The sequence below is a fragment of the Lepisma saccharinum genome, chromosome 8 (assembly GCF_977018435.1).
Source record: "Lepisma saccharinum chromosome 8, izLepSacc3.1, whole genome shotgun sequence".
In the NCBI taxonomy this organism is placed as follows: Eukaryota; Metazoa; Arthropoda; class Insecta; order Zygentoma; family Lepismatidae; genus Lepisma; species Lepisma saccharinum.
In genome coordinates, this window is record NC_139236.1 from 19641128 (window position 1) to 19662376 (window position 21249).

Genomic DNA, 21249 nt, shown 5'->3' on the forward strand with positions numbered 1-21249 from the left:
GCATTTATGAGCATATTCATATTCGTATTCACCGAAGCCAGAAATATTTAAGAATTACCTTAGGTATGAAAAACATATCTGATCCTTTTATTCTTAACTTTAAAATGTTCGTTGCCATCTAACGTGCCGGTTGCATGAGTTTTCCAACGCCAATCCCAGTGTTAGAGATTCAGAGTAGGAAACCCTTTTCGAGGTTTATACATTTTCTTCCCAAGTGAAGAGCGTAGGCAAAGTGGATATAGTTTTGGAGATAGAATTTCTCCCCCCTCGACAGTGTCGCTATGACAGGCAGTCACCTTGCTTCGAAGCAGAACCGAAGTAGAGTGAAGGAAGGCGGAGGAAGATAGAGCAAAGGGGGAGTGCCGAAAAGATTAGTGGGAGGAGGAATAAGGAAGATTCGGAGATCATCAAAATCCCATTGTGAACGGACCCACGAGAGGAACCATTTGAAGTAGTCTGTGAAGGTTGAGTTACTAAATTGTACCGCTGGCAACACTGCTCACAACGGGAAGCGAAAGGCGCTGGATGTTTCGCACGGTGGGCTTTTTGCTTTTATCAATATTTACTGGAAATATGGACGAAGAGTGCCTTTCGCAACATGCGGCCTTTGGGTGCAAGTCCATCTGGGATCATGTCTCCAGGAACACTGCGCAAAATTGAGTTTTTGAGAAACCTGGGCGCACCGGAAACATGTGAGAAAAGTGGGGGTGGGGAGTAACGTGTAAAATATAAGGCAAGGCGAAACTCCGCAGATAAAATTGCACGCCTCGGTATGTTTGACCTTCATTATAATCAGGGTTGGCAAGGTAATATACGCGTTACATTTTTTACGTAAATTACGCGTAATTTACTAGCAATTTACTTCGCATAGATAACCAGTTTTTTTTACGCAGATGTAAAATAACTAACTTCCTTTTGTAAATTAGTAATAGATGTAAAAACTACTTTATTTTGAATTTGAATTTAAAATTTTGGTTGCGTCAGCACTTAGGCTATTTTGCACCCTATTTTGCACCCGTCACTTTATGCGGGTTCCAGCACCTTACCAGAACTAAAATAACCGTAACGTCGTGTTGTAACTAAAATATTAAAATATCTTGACTTCGGTTAAAAACTGAAGCTGTAAAGGTTCACTCAGCACACATAAGGACAAAACCAGGACAACACAAAAATGTATACTGGCCAAGAGGCCAGTCGCCAGAGCCTCGTTCGTCTGCAAAATGCAGTCCAGAGTATACTACGTGGAAGTGAGGTTGACAATTGGGTGCACTACGTGGAAGGTCACCCCTACACCCCACCATAGGCGTGCGCAGACCCTCTGATTATGGGCGGGGGGGGGGGGGGGCAAAAGCATTGATAAAAGTTCAGTCAGGAAAGAAAAACCTCACTCTATTTCATTATTTTTAGTTTTATTGCATTGATGAGTATATATGTGTATATATGTATACACTAGAGTACTGCATTAGACCACTTTCGCTCGCTCAAACTCGATCGAAACACTCTCGAGCGAGATTCGCTCGAATATATAGAACATCAAATATCATTTCAATGTGACAAGAATCGTACAAATGTAAAAATTCATGCTGGTAGTTTCAGTCCATAATCATCTATTCATTGTCATATATTGCTATGTATTGGCAAGATAGACTAAATTACAATTTAACTTGAAGATAATGACTGTGTTCACTTTAGTTTCAATTTCACTTCACGAAGCATAGTTGAAGGCCCACTGCCTCAGACAAATTACGGTTTTAAGTGAACTACTGGTCTTCTAGCGTATACCGATCCTTTGCCTGTTCGAGCTTTATTCGCTCGAGCGAAGAAACAGTCGATTCCGTAAGCCATCTAGCGTCATCCGTGCGATCTATTAGACGATCGAGTAAATATGTCTCCATGAAACACTCTAGCATTCACACACACATAAAGAATAAATAAATCAACTGTCTCTGAAATGTGCCCCGCTCCTTGAAACAATTGTGTGGTTGCATTTAAGACAAAACTGTTTAGTAGCAAGAGTCTGAAGTATTTAGTAGTTATAACATCTCTCTGGTAAGTTACAATGCATTACATAAAACAATAAGCAATAAAATTGCAAGCGAAGCGAGTAAGAAAATTTTTAGCTCCAAATTTTTACAAAATCAAAAGAATATTGATTTAATATGGTACAACAAATATCATAGGGCGCCATGGCATTCTCTTTTACATTTTTTTCGTTTAGATCGTTCGGCGTCCAGGGCTAACTGCCGCCACCCCCTAGCTACGGCTCTGAACTTGACAAGACTAAGAAAAAAAAATTGCGAGCGAAGCGAGCAAGAAAATTTGTATTTGTATAAATTTGTAAAATGTGTATAAAATTTTATATCGAAGGGGCAATTGCCCCTCTGTGACCCCCTCAAGAACGACGTGAAAACTAATTCCATCTTGAGTATCCTTTTGTCGTGTTACTCTTAGATTCTACTAGTCTTCCTTTCTTTTACCTCAATGTTTGCTCCCTTTGGCTCCCCAGAATTGATTTCCGTCCAAGGTTGGGGATGGGCCATGCTCATTGCCCCCCTGTGGTTGCGCCACTACACCTCCTTTCCCCGTAGTTGCTTTGAACTACTTAATCGGCTTGAAAATACTTTTTCTTTAAGAGTATAATATCGTTTAATAACGGCGATAAGATAGGTGAAAGTATAATAATGATCTCTGGAAAGGGGACCAAGGATGACCACACCTCCCCCTTAGAAATCGAATGTCAACCTAAAAAATATATATTTCACACGTATAATTTGATTTCAGTCAGTAATTTACATTAATGCGATAGTTTCAAATTGAAGTGGTTTTTGGGGGGAACACTATTATCGGGTAAATATGCACCATTCAAAAATACCTTGCTTGTCCCTCCATGAAAAAATCTGCGGAAGTTCATGATTAGGGGAGGCAATTGCCCCCATGCACACGCCCATGCACCCCATTAATTTAATTGTATTACATTTTAAACATTATTTTTTTACATATTTCAGAACAAAATCATTATTTACTGAAGATTGTTTATACAGCCACCTCCACGCCCTCACCTTCACTAACAGATTTTAAAAATTGAACTATTCTTTCACATATTTTTAAAACTTGAGAAACCTGTTGATGTATAGCCTACGTCTTGCACTAGTACGTACAGTACTTGTATTTATAACATAACGATTAACTACAACTTATTTGAATTGGATTTCAAAGTTTTAGTGACAGCTTCAAATTTCTTTTTCATGCGTATTTTCACTTGCATAAGCTAATTATGATGTGAATGTGAATATGGCAGTTTGTAAAATTACAATACAGTAGTATAAGGCAAGTTTTTTTAAAGCTTTTTTTTTCTACCACTACCAACAGCCATACATTGAATTGAATTGACTTTATTGCTGAGCGAGGTTCAGCTGTTGCTGGTCTACCACTTAACCTCAAAAAGTACAGATTTAAATTAAAATACAATAAAATTCAAGATTACAAAGAAATTGAACAAGAAAGTACAATACAATACAATAGGAATAAAATCACATACAATGGAACAATAACCATCGCAAAAACAATGTCTTCTTTTATCTTTGATTCTAGTTTTTTACGTACATTACATTGTATACATATTTTACGCGTTTTTTTGCGTGTCATGTGCGTAATTGCACAACCCTGATTATAATATAAAAATACTTCTGAGCGGACCATAGGATAATAGACTGTGGATTTTGTTGATATATCGGACAATTTTGATCCGAAAACTACCTAACCGTCGACTCAGCATTTACGCAGCCGTGTTCGGTCGTGGTCGACTGCCGGACGATCTAGTGGTCACGTTGTATGAGGAAAATCGTCAGTGTGCCGGTAGAGTTAGTATCGATTTGGCCAACGAGATGATGTTGGAAAACCCTTTATTGCAGAGGGTGAAAGGAATGGATTAACGAGATTTTGGGAGAGAGCGAAGAGTGTGGCGAGTTTCACGTCCTGCTTCCAAGCCTTCTGGGGGAAAATCGTTGCTTTTCTGACACTTCTGCCTAAACATGTGTCGGTTAGCATGAATGATGAATTGATCATTGACGAAGGGCCCCTCACAAAGGAACATAATGCCACGATCGGTGGAAATTTCCCACGGTCACATATGTGGGTGTTGGACCATTATATTAGTATGGGTAAGGAGACTTTAGTTATCACAGAGAAGTTTTTATTTTTGTTGCGTTAAGGGGCTGGGCCCCGCACAAATTACCCAAGTGTTAGCGCATCCAAAAATGTTAAATCAATCTGTCTGATGGCTGTACCAGTGCGATGCAGGTTCGTACATCAAGTTGGACATGGGGTGTGTAAGGTGACCCTTCAACGTAGAACACACAATTTTCAACATCACTTCCTTGTAGTGCACCCTCGACTGCATTTTCCAGAGTAACGAGGCTCTGGCGTCTGGACTCACAGCCAGTATAATCCTCGTAGGGCTGTGTGTGTCTGGTGTCTTGTTTTTTCTCTATGTGTACTGAGTGGCCCTTTAGAGTCTCAGCTTTTAACCCAAGTAAGAATATTTTAGTTCTCCGACATGTTATGCTTTATTTACTCTTCTGGGGAGAGTAACCTGCCTTGGCTCGACCTGTTACTTGTGTTCGTTAGTTCCCCAGGCAAATAATTAGCATACCACTTAAAAAAATAACAATGCCGTTCAATCGAATTAAAATACATTGAATAACTACCATATTCTTTACCATGGATATTAGGGAAAAACTCAGTTCTTTTATCTTGAATGAAAGCTCAGACGTTCAGTTTAAAAATATATATAAAAAATACTATTTATTTCGTTGATTAAATATGTACAAAGAATTACATAAGAAGTAACCCCCACATAAGAAGACTTCATCCTTTTTAATTGAAACACTGTAATATATATGAGATTTTCGTGCGCTGGCCTAGACCAGCAGTACTAGTTCAGAAATGTATCTAGCTTGTCACTAGAATACATGACATGTTTCTCTAATTCCCTCACCTTCTTGTTTATAATGAAAATTGCCACACAAAAATAGACTAAACTTGATTGAAATTACAACAACTAATTATGCGCTATTCTTGAAATTATATAAAACAAAACTGTGATGATTCTTTTTTTCCGCCCTGTCACAGTCCCTTTAATCCCAGATTAAATAAAAACCGGACACCTTGACAGTGTCGAAGCTACAAATTTAAACAAATAATTTCGCGGAACAAGTTACTTAGCTTTTCACCGACGGATAGACATAGTGAAATTAAATGCGTCCCTTAATTCCTTCGGATACGACGTTTCTGTAAGAACAATAATAAATATCCACCGAAAACTAAGCGTTGGCTTGTCACCAAACGAATGAAAAATAATGCGTGGACTTATCTATGTATTTCGATGAAAGAAAATGGTTGATCCGTGACCGCTGGCCACTCTACAGGCACCGAGAGAACCTTCCAAAGGTCTTGCCCAAAAAACTCGTAAGAATGCCATCCCCCGTTACTCAATCGGTTCCCTTATATAGGCGATTCGAAAAAAGCCAGTACACTGGACATTTTCACCCATTCAGGATTGAAAGAACAAGATTTTGAAACTAACCACCTTCTGCAAGCTGGCTTTCACCGTCACGTAGGCCAGCCCTGCAGCAGATTGATTACATGGGAAACTGCATAAAAAAGAAGTATAGCTGTCAATAAAAATAATAACATTGAACATACATAAGAACTAATAATAAAAAAGGATCATGTAGTGATTCTATCATTACAGACATTACAGTTATGTTATATTAGTTACATTTTAATTATGGTAAGGGGCTGGATCCATTAATGTGACGGGTGCAAAATAGCCTAAGTGCTGGCACACGCAAAATTCAAATTCAATGAATCAAGCTAGCATTCATTTGCGATTGTTTAGTTCCCTCATGAATGTACCCTGTAATCATCCAAAGTTGAAAAGTTAGTTGGTAAATTATATCTCAATTAAATGAGAAAGTACCAGTTGATGATTGTCGCTTTGGTACGGGTTAAAATAAATGTATATCAAAATAAAATTATAGCATTTGCAGTTTATCACAAACCCATAACATCCTCATCGTTGCCCGTAGCCAACAGAGGCGGAAATGCAACGAGAAATGAGAAAAACGCACAGAATGAGCTGCACACACACACACACACACACACACACGGTGCAGTGCATGATTCTCCTCTTGTCTCTTTTCCTGGCGTCCAGAGTAACTCACAATGTTTGTTTGGCAAGTGAAACTGATAGCTGTTTGAAAACGTGAATGAAAGTGTACTAGCATAAAGGAGAGACAAGGTGGCAAATATTTTCAAAGAGAAGAAACTGATTTGTTTTTTAATTCGGTTGAGTTTGTTGATAAGGTTACAAAATGCACGCTAATTTTTGTTACATTTTGTAATTTCGACTATATGTTAGAATTATATATTTTTTCAACACGTTCAATTTCACATTAGCTAATAATGAAAAAAACAAAACAAATTGTTCTGCTAAACCACAGTTTGTCAATTCCTTATTTACACACACACACACACACCTCGAAATGTATCAATTCGACGTTAATGCATTTTTGGTCGATCTATTGACACAATTAAACGTGTAATTTTCGTTCCTTTGAAATGATGTTCTCAGTTGATGTATTTACATGCATCTTATGGAACAGCTGATGAATATCCACCAGTGGTAGAAAAGGCTACAAAGCCGTAACTTCAACATGATAAACAAAATTATTAAATAAATTAAAGTGACGAAGTGGTTAGCACATCACGCTACGACGCCAGGGGCCCCGGGTTAGAATCCCGGCCTGAGGTGCTTGAGAGTGTCCATTCTTCAATGTCATCGTAACATCACTCATCCCTATCTTTGCAATTAGCCAAAAGTGGCAGGTTAATCCAGTGGAAATGTCCTGTAATCGAGGGACCCCAGGTTCGATACCCGGTGGAGACGCACTTTAAACTGTACCTCTAGTTCCGATTAGCTTATCTATGCATAAAGCAGACTAAAAACAAAGGTTATTCCAAAGATATGTTCCCCTCTGCGTGATTACCATTTTTCAAAGGAAGTCGTGTGCCGTGAGGAAGTAATTAATCCACCGCCGGATCCTAATCGCCTTACCTACCACATGTTGCGTATTTGGACAACGCAAACAACACCTTTGCACGTAGCGTCATATTACTATGAGTGCAGATAACAAACAGCTAAACTGGAATCTGTCGTGGCGAAACTACGTATTATGTTACACAATAACACACTATCAGTAACCATGTATACAAACGCATAACGGTATGTGTACAGCCAAGAGAGATACTATCATAGGCCTATTCCTGCTCTAATCATTCCATCCCAATTTAACAGTGCGAATGTCAAAAATTGAATACAATAAATTTGAAATTATAAATTAAGCACAATTTTACCCCTCTTTTGCTATAATATTATATCCACAAAGCGTGCGTAAAGAAAACAGAATTGAAAGTTATTACTTTATTTGATCAAATCAGTATAATTCCTCCAAGCAAACGCTGGAGACCAGTGTCGTATTTACGATTCTAAATTAGTAGGAATCTAAATTAATGGGTTCTCGGTTTAAATTTGTATTTTATATGCTATGTCCACACACTCACAAGTCCGTTGTAGTTTTTATGTATGAGGAATTCAGAGCACAGGTATCGTAACTCCACTTTTCATGGAAACTGACTTGAATGTACAACTTACAACTGTAAAGTATCAACATTTCAGTGCTAGTATATCTCCTAAGTTTCAAATTCTTCCTCATACAGGCACCACTAAGTCTGTGCTCCAACAGCTAAACATATTACAGGCAGTTCCATATGTGACGGAATTACTTTTTGGACAACCCTCGTATACTTACATGCAAAGTACAATATGTGAATTGTCGTGCTATGTGTATTGACCCAATGTAGTACAACTCAATGGGTGCAAGACATGTAAATTATCTGGATGCACTGTGACAGATCTATCTATCTATGTGACAGATACCTTCATTAAACCTTCTTAGCAGGTGCATACTGACATTTTCCAAATAGTTCTTTCTTGCCATGTACAGCGAGTCCGTGGATCGTTTAGATGCACAATCAACATATTGTGCCATGTACTTTGCGGCCATCTTGCAAAGTAATATTTCTAACCATGTACCGCATAGCCGTCGTTTCATTAACTGCAAGTACTGTATAGCTCTCGTATGATATCATATTCATTTTTATGTACAAAGCTTTCGACTTTTTAGACTGGAGGTTGACATTTCAAATACTAAGCTATCTAAATATGTCTTGTCCTCAAAACTGTCTTGAAGGAAGTTACGCCACTTGCCCTCTGAACCCGTCATATGTGCATAGTGCTTTTCAGAATAATAATTTTTTGTAGAAAAATGATAACTAACAGTTCGGGGAGGTTCAAAGTACACCACTGGTACATACTAAAAAATAGGAGTCTGTTGAAACCAGACGAAAGTGAAGAATTAAGCCTAGAAACTAGTATTACAAATAAAAAGATTCAGAGGTCAAGTGATTCAGAAACACCAAAATATTTTAAAGGATTTTTCTATCAGCGTCTCTTCTTATACGTAGGTTGTTCAATAAGTTTTGCCTCCTAGCCTATAACTTTTTTGTTGAGTGAGGGATGTTTATGCTTTTACATTCAAATGGAAGTTTTTATTGTCCTCTTTTAAAGGGTAACATCACTTTTCGATGTAGTCCCCACCAACGTCGATACATTTCCGCCATTGGTGCACTATTTTTTGCATTCCGTCAGAGATAAATCATGTTGGCTACCGTTGGTCAGCTGACGAGGGACCCACCTGGAACACACTTTTTTGAACCCAAGTTCATCCTTGATGATGTGATTTACTGTTCCAAGCACATGCACAGAATATCTAGGGAGAATTCACACCGAAGGGAGACGCGACATGCGACACGTGTCGCTTGGAAACGAACTCTCAATAATCAATGCAACTTTTCGAACCGAAGAGACACGGCCTGCTGCACGTGTCGCATGTCGCTTACGTGTCTCTCGGACTGTGCCGTTTTCTCAATACTGTGCATCGTGTCGCCTCAGTTTGTTGTTGGCGTATGCGCAGTGAATTCTTCACTCCAACGAGCTATATTTAGACTCTAGAAGTGAGCCCAACCGGAGGCCTTACAACATGCTTGAAGCTCAAATTTGTTTTTATAATAAAGTATCGATATGTACAATATTTTAACAATGTTTTAATATTTAAACACAACGTTCTTTTCGCTTTATCAAGTTTTTTGATGCAGTTATCGGCTGCAATTTGCCTTCAACATCGTGTAAAGAGGCCGTGTTTTCGACATTTACGACGTGACTGCTTTTATTTGAAAAAGCCAGCATATGGAGGCACTTTAGTCGAAAATAGATCAATCAACATGGTAAAGTACTCTAGTGCATTGTCTCTCAACTGCCGGGCCGCGACCCGATACCGTGCCCCCGTATCAAGTATACTGAGCTGCGAACGGTTCTACTGAAAGTGGTTCACATCTATAATCATCCCAAAATCATATTTGAGTTGTGAGTTTTCGTTTTTGGGAGTCCATTTTATTCACAAATATACTCGACCTACAGTTTAAAGTGGGACCCGCGCCACTATGTGCCTCCACCGGTTATCGAACCCGGGATCACTTAATTACGAGGAGACGACGTTACCACTTCGTCATCCATATTTTTATATTTGTCAACAACGCACGTAATCAACTATTATGACTTTATGATTATGCTAGAATATTTATCAATATTTAATTTCATAGGTACATGTTAATTCATGCATAACATCTTAAATACTGTAAAGGTATTTACGAGGAATATTCTTGTGCTAAGGACATTGACTTAAAAAAAAAATACCGGGACATGGTTTCACGAAGGTTGAGAACCATTTCTCTAGTGTTTAGGTATTAGCTTTATTCAGTCTGGAAAGTCTAGCGTATACAGTTTGAGGTCAATGCATATTATTTCTCAGTTTTCTCATGCACAACATACCTCTCCCGAGTTTCAATAACTTGCATCATGCAAACTGAGCAAAGAAACAAGTGTCGCTTGCCGCGTGTCGCGTGCATGTTGTCTCTTCGGTGTGAAACTCTCGTGTCGCATGCCGCGTGTCTCTTCTGTGTGAATTCTCCCTAAGATCTATCTCTCCTTAATGCGGCGACTACCACGAATCAGTTCAACAACATGCGTTACCACATCTCGAGTGAATGCAGAGACTGCTGTGCTTGTCTTTAGGCTGGGTTGTCCGTGTGTTCAGTCCGCACCCATCTCCTAACCGTGCTAACGTCAACGCATGCTTCCCCATGTACGTCACGCATCCGACGATGAATTTCGATAGGCGGAACATGTTCCGAAGCCAGAAATGCAATCACAGCACACTGCTTGAACCGTAATGCGACATCTTTTAATCCACTTTTCCGACGTCAGTGGCACTAGCTCAAACAGAAAACATCCTCTGAGAGCGGACATTCTAAATTTTTATTTAAATGTAAAATCATAAACTTCCCTCACTCGATATAAAAGTTATAGGCTAGGAGGCAAAACTTATTGAACAACCCTAGTATTTATCAAAATCCACCCACCCACTAGGTATCCGATACAGTACATAATAGAAAATACTGAAATCAGGAACATGTGATGTTCGGCTGATAGCTTTGTATAAACTTACGTAGGACATCAATATCCACGCATGTTTTCCCTTCCATGATAAAATGAGAACCCATTAGTCGACTCACGAACCGTATTCTCTCTTTTTGTAAAAATAAAGGGAAGTGCCACGAGTTTAATGGAAACAGGACAAAAAGCACTTTATCTTTTTTTTATGTAACAGATAAAAGGAAAAATATCAATAACACAGCATCATCCACGTGCATAGTCGTACTGTTTAATAATAAATGTTACTTCATACAGTACTGGTGTTTCCTTTAACATTTTTAGTCTATGGAAGCATGTTTCTTTGCGTTTATCATTTCATGAAGTGATCGGAAAGTAAGGTATCGATCTAGAACGATCTAGGTTTTGGACATCATTCCAATACAATTTTAGACGTATTACACCCAAAAACATAGCGAAAGTAGGGAATTGTTTTGCAATACATCGTAGAAACACACACGTTTCTATTTAGTCCCCATGGAATATACGTGTATCATGATTCCATAGTATACGTACGGTAGCTACAACACGATATATTACCAAATTGTAGACAAAATAATACCCTATCATTCATATTGAGGTTGAATTTGCAAGCCTCAGAAATGTAATCGGTAGTTTTCAAGTGGGCAAAGAGTGGACATTTATATTATACCTTTCCTGCCCGACACCTATGTTTGTTTTCTGCAATCAAGGTCGTTGCATATCCCGTGGTGCCGAGTTCAGATTAGACCAGAAGTTCCACAGTATTGGGTCTTCGTTGAGGAAGAAGAGACGAGGTTCAGCGTTTGGCGCTACCGACATTTACATTCAGTATACTCTTCTAATTGGATATTATCCATTGTTTGTTTGTACCTGCTACATATTTTATCACTACCACTACCGGTGGATGCGCATAGTGATTCGGATCTCACTTTAAATTGTCCAGATCCCAGTCTCGATTACCCTATCTATGCATAAAGTGTACTTAAACAACCCAAAATGCTAAAATTCGAGGAAACAACTTTTCTCTCATCTTCAGGTGAACACGTTCTTTCTCAATGGGGGAATCGAAACTACTACTACTACTACATCAAGAGGAGTCTTAATTTTGTTTATTATTTCTTTAATTTTGTGTATGTGAAGGTGCTCTTGGGTTATCTATTATGGTGTCTGTCACTCGGAAACAACAAATTAACTAACCGAATATTATTACAAGCAATTAAAATCATACTTCGTCGTAAGTTTGATTTCTGTCACTGATAAGAAAATAAATTGTATACACGAAGACAACAGAAGTGTACCCTCTTGAAATTTAGTAGGTGAAAAGGTGGACAATAGAAAATGTCCAATTAGAATTGCGCAATAATAATAAAGAATGGTGATTTATTCATTCTAGTTTTTGGACTTTTAACCACTGTTATTTTTTTAAAGATATTTACCTACGTTTCGGAGGCTGAATCTGCCTCCGTCTTCAGGGTAGCGTGTTGTCTGATAGATCACATAAATGGTTGCCTTGGAGGATTATTCTTTTTCAAAAAACAATAGATGGCAGCACTACACCAACGCATCCACATGTGATACATTTACCCACAGAACACAACATAAACACCAAAAAACAGTGAACAAATTGTACAAAAATACAAACTACAGAAATCACAAACAACAACGGGACCAGAGTACACAATTCGGACACTATCCCTCCACACACATAGTCTCTATAGACTATTCATACACATTAAACACCAACCCCGCTTTACGTCAACATGCAATCCGGGGCGGTCCATTCCCCGGAGATCAAGGTGGAAACCTAACGGTGCCACACGAAGCCGTGACCTTGACGTGGTCATCTGAGAAAGTGGAGCCCGGGCCACTGATAATCTTACCTGGCAATTTTTTGTATATAGAGGTCCTCGTGACCGAGAGACGCGGTCGAGCTTAGGTCACCAAGAATAATCCTCGAAGGCAACCATTTCTAGACCATTTATATGATCTAACAGACTACCCTGAAGACGGAGGCAGATTCAGACTCCGAAACGTAGGTAAATATCTTTAAAGAATAACAGTGGTTAAAAGTCCAAAAACTAGAATGAATAATAAAGAACCATTGACACTAGCATTCAGACAAATATTCATGGTTGCATGTAATGTTTGAAGTCATATAGCCATCGGCAGTTCATTTGGAATGGGATTATAATGATTATTGTCCTTTAGTTCGTTTTTGACGGATTTAAACACGCAAATAAATCAATTTTTGCCCTCCCCCCCCCCTTTAATTGGAATACGGCGACCTATACAAATGTTTCGTACAAAAGTTTGAAATTAGGTGACCGATCTAAGACAACCTAATTACTCATCCCCGTTCAAATTTAATTATTGCCGGTACTCCCTCCCTCCGGCTCAACAAATTTTCAAAATGCCTTCGTTCGACTCACCGTTAGGGTTTTCATGAGATGACGTATAATATTTTTACGATCTGTTCTCTCTTTTTCAGAATTTTAGCAGGCCTCTCCGATGGCGTAATGGTAACGTCGTCGCCTTGCAATCAAGGGGTCCCAGGTTCGATACCCGGTGGAGGCACGTAGTGGAGCCTTTTTTGTTTGAAAAGTTTCACGTACCCCCTTCCCCGCATAGCCAAGCTGAACCTACGTTCAGAACAACACCTTTTTACTAGCTCCATGGGATTTCGTGAGGTGGTATTGGTAGCTGCTGCTATTGGTTACAAAACAGTGAGAAATCTTTCTGGTTTATGTTTGGAACCAACTTTGTTCCATATTTGAAGTCTGATTTCGCTCTACTTTTACACTGGCGTACACGGCCGAATACGGCGAAACGCACAGTAGTTATCATGTGAATATCTGCGGATTAAAATTAATTTTTCATTAAAATTACGCACAAATAATAAACATTTTCCAAAATCTCTGAAATTCGTTCTGTTCTCCCCGCATTTTCAAGAAAGGACTTTAAAACAGTAACATTTCGGCACATTTTGCATATCAAACTCGACCAGCACGCTAATTTTTCTGATGCCAGAACACTGTGTTTTCGTTATTCTCTCTCTCTCTCTTTTATATATTTATTTCTTTCTTTCTGTGCATCATTTCACTTCCGTTTACTATTTCTTTTTTTTTCTCGAGTCCTCTAGCGTTTCTTCCACGATTTCTTTGTTCTTCCACGCCAGGGCAGTTGTTTTCGAATTTTATTCTCATTTCGAGAAACCTCTGATATTCCAAAATCTGAAAATTACATGTGTTTAAAATTCATTTTATAGCATTCAAGTCTAGATATTATCTGTTGTTAGATACAGTAGTTCCATAGACTTACGTAACCATTGCATTTTTTTCTGGAGGCACCGATCTCAAGAAAATTTTGCAAGATTTTTAGCCACGTTTCGCTTGAACAGAAGACATTCAAGATACACTCACGATAGTTCCGAGACATCTACAACCAAAGAGTTACAATATTGTATTTTGGACGAACATAGTATGCCAATAGGGCTTCATGGGCGGTCGAGCGCCTCCGAAAATTCCTGGTTCCAATTTCGGGCTGAGCGTGGTTGTTGGTTTGTGAATATTCCTTCACCAGTTTCATGTAAAACCTCATCCCCACTTAGAGAGAAGGCTTTGAGAGGTCTGCTCACGATCTCGATACTAAACTTTTGGGTTCGAGTTCTAGAAGGGGTGTTATTTTGGGACCTTTTTTACGTTTCGCCCAATTATCATCATCGTCTCAGATAATGATTTATTTCTAGTAGCATATTAAAGTGCAGAGACTGCTAGTCATGCAATTCTGGTGATTCAAAATTAGTTTGTCCGGGGAGATGCATGAGGAGAGTTTGAGCTTTTGCTTTGGAGGGGCCAGACTCTAGGAGAAGCATATGATGTACCTGAGGGTTATCGATATCCCCTAGTTTAAAAGGAGTCCGGGGCCCTCCCCCGGAAATTTTAAAAATTTACCAACTTAAAAACACTAGAGTTTTAGGCCTTTTAGATTTGAAAATGTTAAATTTCCTCGCTTAAGTAAACAAATATTAATAGTATATTGGTTGTCAGTTTTGAAAGAAGCAAAACAGTACGATTGTTGCATTTTGCATTTCATTAATTTTTTATTGATACAATACTCGTATTACTTTTAAAAAGTTACGGTACAATAGTAAGCTTCAGAAATTTTAGAAAAATGAAATTGAAGAGTTCTTTTGATGCCTCAGCAGTAACTGTTGACTCAACACAAAGTCGTTTTACGTTTTTCTTTCTTCAAACTGTAGACATCAATCAAATCGTCTTAAGACCTGCAATTACCGCACATACCATCATGTCAAACGTCAAGATTTGCGGTATGGCTTCATAACAAAAATGTAGTAACTGAACTTAATCATGTGTTATTTTTTTGGTCGTCTTTAAATTATGGGCAGGCCCCCCCAGAACTCCGCCTATGGGGAGATGTTATGCCGAAAATTGATCAATAGATGCTGTTTTTTCAGCTCCTGTTTAATTTGATAGACAGAAAATTGAAAGACTAAGAAACCTACATTATAGCTACACTTAACTGCAAATTAGTGCATCAAAATTGCACCAGGTTTAATTTGATACATGTCGAGTACTGCGCGTCGTGACACATCATCGTTGGCAGTCATTCTCTTCCGACGTCACAGGAAGAGGGATTTCCCCGTTCGCTGCTAGGCTACACTGCCGCGGGATACCCCCCAGGTGTCACTTGTGCCTAGGCGTCTGCGTGTAGAGAGGTGGCTTGCGGCGCTTCACAACTTCGACACGCTCGCGTCGGCGTTAAGTAGGAGTTGTAATCAGTTACTCATTCGCAGTTCGCGCGGCCGCAACGCAAATCTTCCGATAGCGCGTCGTCTCCCTCTTGCTCGGTAGCAAGTGAAGTGTCGGCGTCTGTAGGAGCAAATGTCACGGCACGCTCGAGAAAATAGAGACTCGCGTGGATAACACAGGTAAGCCACCTTGTTTCCCTCGGTTATGCCGCGTCGTGGAGTGCTCGGCTCGCCACCGGACGGTCCGGGTTCGAGTCCCGCACAGGGTGTTCCTTTGTCAGTGTCCCTTCATTAATAGCATTTAATCATCATTCATCCTCGTCCGGGAATTAGCCTACGCAGAGTAGGTGCCGAGCAAGGACGTATTTAGAGGGGGGTCCAGGGGGTTCGGACCCCTCCGAAAGACTTAGCAAGTACTAAAATTAAATAATAAAAATATACTTGTTTAGCATTTGCTTTATAATCGATGGTTATAATTTTCTCTGAACTTATTGGAAGGCACCATACAGCTTTGAAGGACAGTGCCAGAGATGTATGCTTGCACACTACTATTTATAATAATATGCATAAAAATATTAATCAGGAACTTTACTTTTCGCCAACTGGATCTAACATCCTGTTTTGTTATTCAATAAATATTCTATTATTCATCTATTTGACATTATTTTTTTGCCAGGGCACTTGTTTTTATACAAATTAGGCCGATCTTAACTACTCAGGTTAGTTAGATAATGCATACTTGCTGTTATACCTCTATTCTTATAACGTTTTTTTTACCTATTCGTATGATAATAAAAATATATTAATTAATTTATATGTTAATTACTTAATTTATTGTAATAATAATTATTTTAATGTGAACAATATTATTATTATGATTATTACCGAGGAACTTTGTTCAACCCCCCCCCCCCCCCCCCCGAAATATATTTCTAAATACGTGCGTGGTGCCGAGACGTTTTTGTACAAATCGAGACAAGAAGGACATCGGACCTTTCGGGGCCCGATGAGACCGAGAACGAAAACCGAGACGAAACAAAACTTTTGTGTCGAAACTGTTTAGTTTGAAACTTTGCTAAACTATGATTTATGACGTTTGAAAAATCAATTTACTTTACTACAGCTACGTCTCTTTCAGACGCACCGAGTGGATATCTATCTGATTATGATGTTAATGTAGGTCACATAGTTTGCATTTTGTTTATCGTGTTCTAAACGTACTTCACCATGGCAACTGTGAATCTGTGCAACCTGTTTGCAGGCATTCACGATAAAATTTCATTTTAGCGGGTTCGTAGCGTCGAAACCTGGGCGTTAACCAAATTGTTTGCGTAATGCGTTTTTGTAATCGTGATTCTTTGCCATCTTCTTTTGTTTTTGTTATGGTTGTTACTGTTTCAGAAGGTTTTGTCTGTACTATATCTAGAATTCTTCATAAATTTAAAAAAAAAAATCACTATACCAAACCAATTCGTGTGATGTGCCAAAATGAAATTGTAAAGGATATCTGAGTAGTAATTCTAAACCACTTTGAATTTGAATTTCATTACTCCATATAAACCATTTACATTGGTATTTGGAGGGTTCAGTACAGTTCCACTCTTACTGTATTTTCCATTTGTCTTAATGAATATACAATACATTATGTATATATTATCAGGGGTTACTCGCCATGGCGCTGAAAATCTTCACCTGCCGCCTGAATTTTTAAATTAAGTTGTAATTCTCTTTTTAATATTTCGAGTTCGCATATGGAAATGCCCATTACCTTTTTTAAAAAACAACGAGTAGCTACAGTGTGTGTGTTTCAATTTTTGTTCGTTTTCTGTATCACGTGTATCATTAAACCAAAATAATAAACATTCCATTATACATTTTTGGCACCGTTTCTACACAATTTTGAAATCATCAGTGCTATGGTGCAGTCGGCCATATATTAGAATGTTACCGTTAGAGCCATGTATGCAGAGTTATTTAGGAAGGCCACTCCTGCCGAAGAGTTAATTATTTTTAGTATTAATTAAGTAATTAGATGTTTTGAGGTCACATTTTTAAATGTGTAGCTTTATTCATGGCTTTCTTATACTTTATTTGCAAAATAAATAACAACATTTTTAAAATGTTGGCTCCTGGGAAAAAGAGTTAGCGCCTGAAGTATATTTAGTTATGTCTTCCCCCGTGTATTATTGAATGATTGATTTCGTGTTTTAAGTCCACGTTATGCACAGTAAGGCTAATTGGGACTGGACCTACAGTTTAAAGTGGTATCCGAGCATGTATGTGCCTCCACCGGGTATCGAACCCGCGACCCCTTGAAAACAAGGCGACGACGCTACCACTACGCCATCGAGGTGCCCCCCTTGTATCATGTATGTTTATGTAATTATACATGTAATACATCGGCAGATCCCGGGTTCGATACCATGGGGGTTCGGATCCCACTTTAAACTGTAGGTTTGTTCAGTCCTAATTAGCATTTGTGTGCATAAAATACCAAATTTACTTTACTGTGCGACCTGGGCGCTCACAGAACATTTTCAAAGTTGCATTCCTCACAAGGGATATTTTTAACTAGGGCTGGCCAAATATATCCTGATCCCGGAAAATTTAAAATTCGGATTCGGAAATCATACCATCCGTTTTTCGGAGGTGATTCACATTTAGAGATCCTTAATTTTAACTCAAAATTTTGTCATAAAGAAAAAAGTTCTTAAAGGAGAGAAAAGAAGAGGTATGAAAGCGGGTTTCGAGAATGACAAAAACGAGGTTAATTAAAGTAGGCAGCCATATTGAGGGCAAAAGAAAAAGAAGAGGAATAAAGAAGTGAAGGAAAAAGAGAGTAAGAAACTAGTCAGAGAGAAAGTAAAAAGAAGAGAAATTTAGGAGCGAAGCAATCACTCACACAGAACGAGAGAGAGAAGGAATCGACAGTATGTAAAAGAAAAAAGGAGACAGAATAAATGGGAAGATAAGCAGAGTGGCTACTCACCGGGAATTTCTTGAATTCCGGAATTATTCCTGAATTCTGCTTGATTTTTTGTCCATAGACTTGAAAAATTGCTACTTTTATTAATTCAAATCCCATTAAATTTATACATATTTATAAATGCCCTGAGGAAAGTTTTCACAGTTTAGGTTTTATTTTTATCGAGGAAGGAAGAGAAAAGAAATCTGCATGGAAAATAGAACAGAATTATCTCAGTCCGTTTACTTTGTTAGTGTCATTTGCAGAACAATCTTTCTGACAGACGGAAGATTATTGGAAGATATCTTGAAGTTTATTAGGTAATTTGAGTTTGAAATTCTCATACAATACAATTTTTCGCAGATTAGTATACTTACGTATATCCCGTAACATTTGTGACTTGTGTTTGTAGATGTATTTTTAGTCTGAGTATGTGAAAAAGCAAATGTAAATTCCGCACCTTAAATTATTTTAAATGTATATACAGTAGACTCGCGATTATCCTAGCTAATTGGGACCGAGACTACCTCGGATACGGAAAAACTCGGATAATACGGAGATAATGTGCTAATAGGTCTTAAATGACGAAACAACACTTAAAGCTGTATAGTAATTATGTATTACTAGTACAACATAAATGAGAAGATTACCTTTTCTTTCATAGTTTTTTTGGACACACCTTTTCCGTTTGCCACTCGAACTACATTACTGGCTTAGAATAGGCCTATACACAGATTTAAACACCACCGTAACAATCGGATACACCGACAATGTAACGAACACGTGCAGGGCGGATGGTGACTTGACTCCAACTTACTATATAGTAAACAAACAGAGGGTGCGTTATGAAGCTAGATGTTTTTCAACCACTCCCACGGTTAACTCGGAGCCTCGGTTAATCGGGACTCGGTTAATCGCGAGTCTACTGTATACCATTTAATTGAATTGAATTAGAATTTTTGGATAAGTTTGAATCACACGGACTCTTTGTATTATAAGATTAATATATTAATACTTATTAATATATTTGTGTGCATGGTGAGAAGCGGTAATACGTAAGGTTGAAATAGAGAAAACATCTGCTTGTAGCCTTGAATATTTGTAAAGTTCGTCTTGAAAACCGGGAATTATACTTGAATTTTATCATGTTCCTAGATTAGCCACCCTGATAAGAAAAAAAACAGCATTCGCAAGAGACTGAATGAACTTTGCACATCAGTGCGATTGATTAACTCCTTCCCATCCTCTTTTTTAGTGATTGTATTGTAAAACTAGAAGTAAGGGTTATAAATAAATAAAACTAATCTCTATGGCGTGAGGGTCAACCGTCTTCGTCACAGGCTCGTAGATAGAATTGATCTCCAGGGGGAGCTAACGGGTTATCAGGGGGGGCTTTATAAACTATATCCAATTTTCAAAAGTTTAACAGTATCAAATGAAGGAAAATTATGTGGGGGGGGGCATTAATTTATATGAAATTTAGAAATATCATACAATACTACATTTTTTCTATATCTTTTAAAATATAGTTTTTTTTTTTTTTTAAGTGTTGACTGCTATATCACACAAGAAAAAATGCACAATATTCAATCATAATGCCTACAGTACATTCCACCCCCGGCGGAAGCAATGAAACTCCCCTACGTTCCGAAAATTTGCGAGCTGTTGACCTTTGACACAGATGCGGAGGGAATTTGCATGACGACATCAAAGTCACAGATTTCTGTCTAAGTGGGAAGTCGCAACAGGGGCAGCGAAAGTACAGAAAAGAAGCTGCCCTGTGAAATAACCTTCTACAGTCTAGAGAAGAGAATCTTCTAAATACTTGCCACTACTTATACTTCTTACAAATAAGATGAGAAATGTATTAGCTGTTGTTCATGTTCTGTGAATTTATCCGTCACCAAAGTTGTGAGCAAAATAATATCAGCTGTCTACATTTTCACTCTTCACTGCAAACAAATTACAGAAAATAGTTTTGCCTAATGTCAAGGGGCTGACGGCAGTTCCATGGAGGGGGGGGGACGGGCTTGCTTCGTCATTCGTTGGCATGTGATAGCGTACCCAGTCCCATCGCCGCTGTTTTATTGGCTTTGGAGACTGGAAGCCACCGATGCTGAGTCAACACCGAAATTACGTGGGCTCACGTGGAACCAGGGACCGCTCGCACCGAAGGCGATAGCGCTAAGCATTTGGGTTCGCGAGAACATTCGTAACTAGAGCCCTGATTTTAATGTAATATTTGCGATTTACAATGTTAGGATCAATACTCTTCAATTTCATGTTACTGATTTTGAGGCGCATTACATTATATATATTCTACCAAAAAAAGTGGAATTTTTTTTACACATTATATTATTTTTCCATATTTCTGTGGTTTTATATGTACTTATGTATATACTTCTGCATGATTTTGCTACATGAACATCCCGCGGGCCTCCGCGGTAGCGTAGTGGTAACGTCGTCGCCCTGTAATTAAAGGGTACCGGGTTCGATACCCGGTGCAGGCACACTTTAAACTGTAGGTTCATTCCCGATTAGCCTATCTGTGCATAAAATGGATTAAAAGAAAAAAAAACAATTCAATGAACACCCGGGCCTTAGTTATAATACTTGGTCACTGAAACAATTCGAATGTGCATAATCGCGACAATTTCAAAAGCTTTATTTTCCCATCATTTGTCAGTAGACACAATTTCGGGAATATGTTGCTCAGGTCGTGGGTGTTTCATTCCAGCTCCCTCAGGTAGATGCGTCAGGCCAGGTGACCTAGCTACCCAGGATGGATTTTATAAAAACGCGATGGTAACGCTATGACACTTACTTTTCTATGCGAAGACGTTCTTGGAATGCCCATGGCGTCAC

General features: G+C 38.6%; 1 protein-coding gene across 3 annotated transcripts in view; it reads left to right on the forward strand.

The window, feature by feature from the left end:
• The window catches only part of Mgat4a (alpha-1,3-mannosyl-glycoprotein 4-beta-N-acetylglucosaminyltransferase a), a 534709-nt gene that overhangs the window by 151689 nt on the left and 361771 nt on the right, over window positions 1–21249 (forward strand). For 2 of the 3 annotated variants that reach the window (XM_083126328.1, XM_083126327.1), the window contains exon 1: window positions 15371–15599. The exons of the other annotated variant lie outside the window; for it this stretch is intronic. The gene's annotated coding sequence lies outside the window, so the exon portion shown is untranslated. Of the gene's footprint in view, window positions 1–15370; window positions 15600–21249 lie in introns of those variants that run through there. 3 annotated transcript variants of the gene reach the window in all.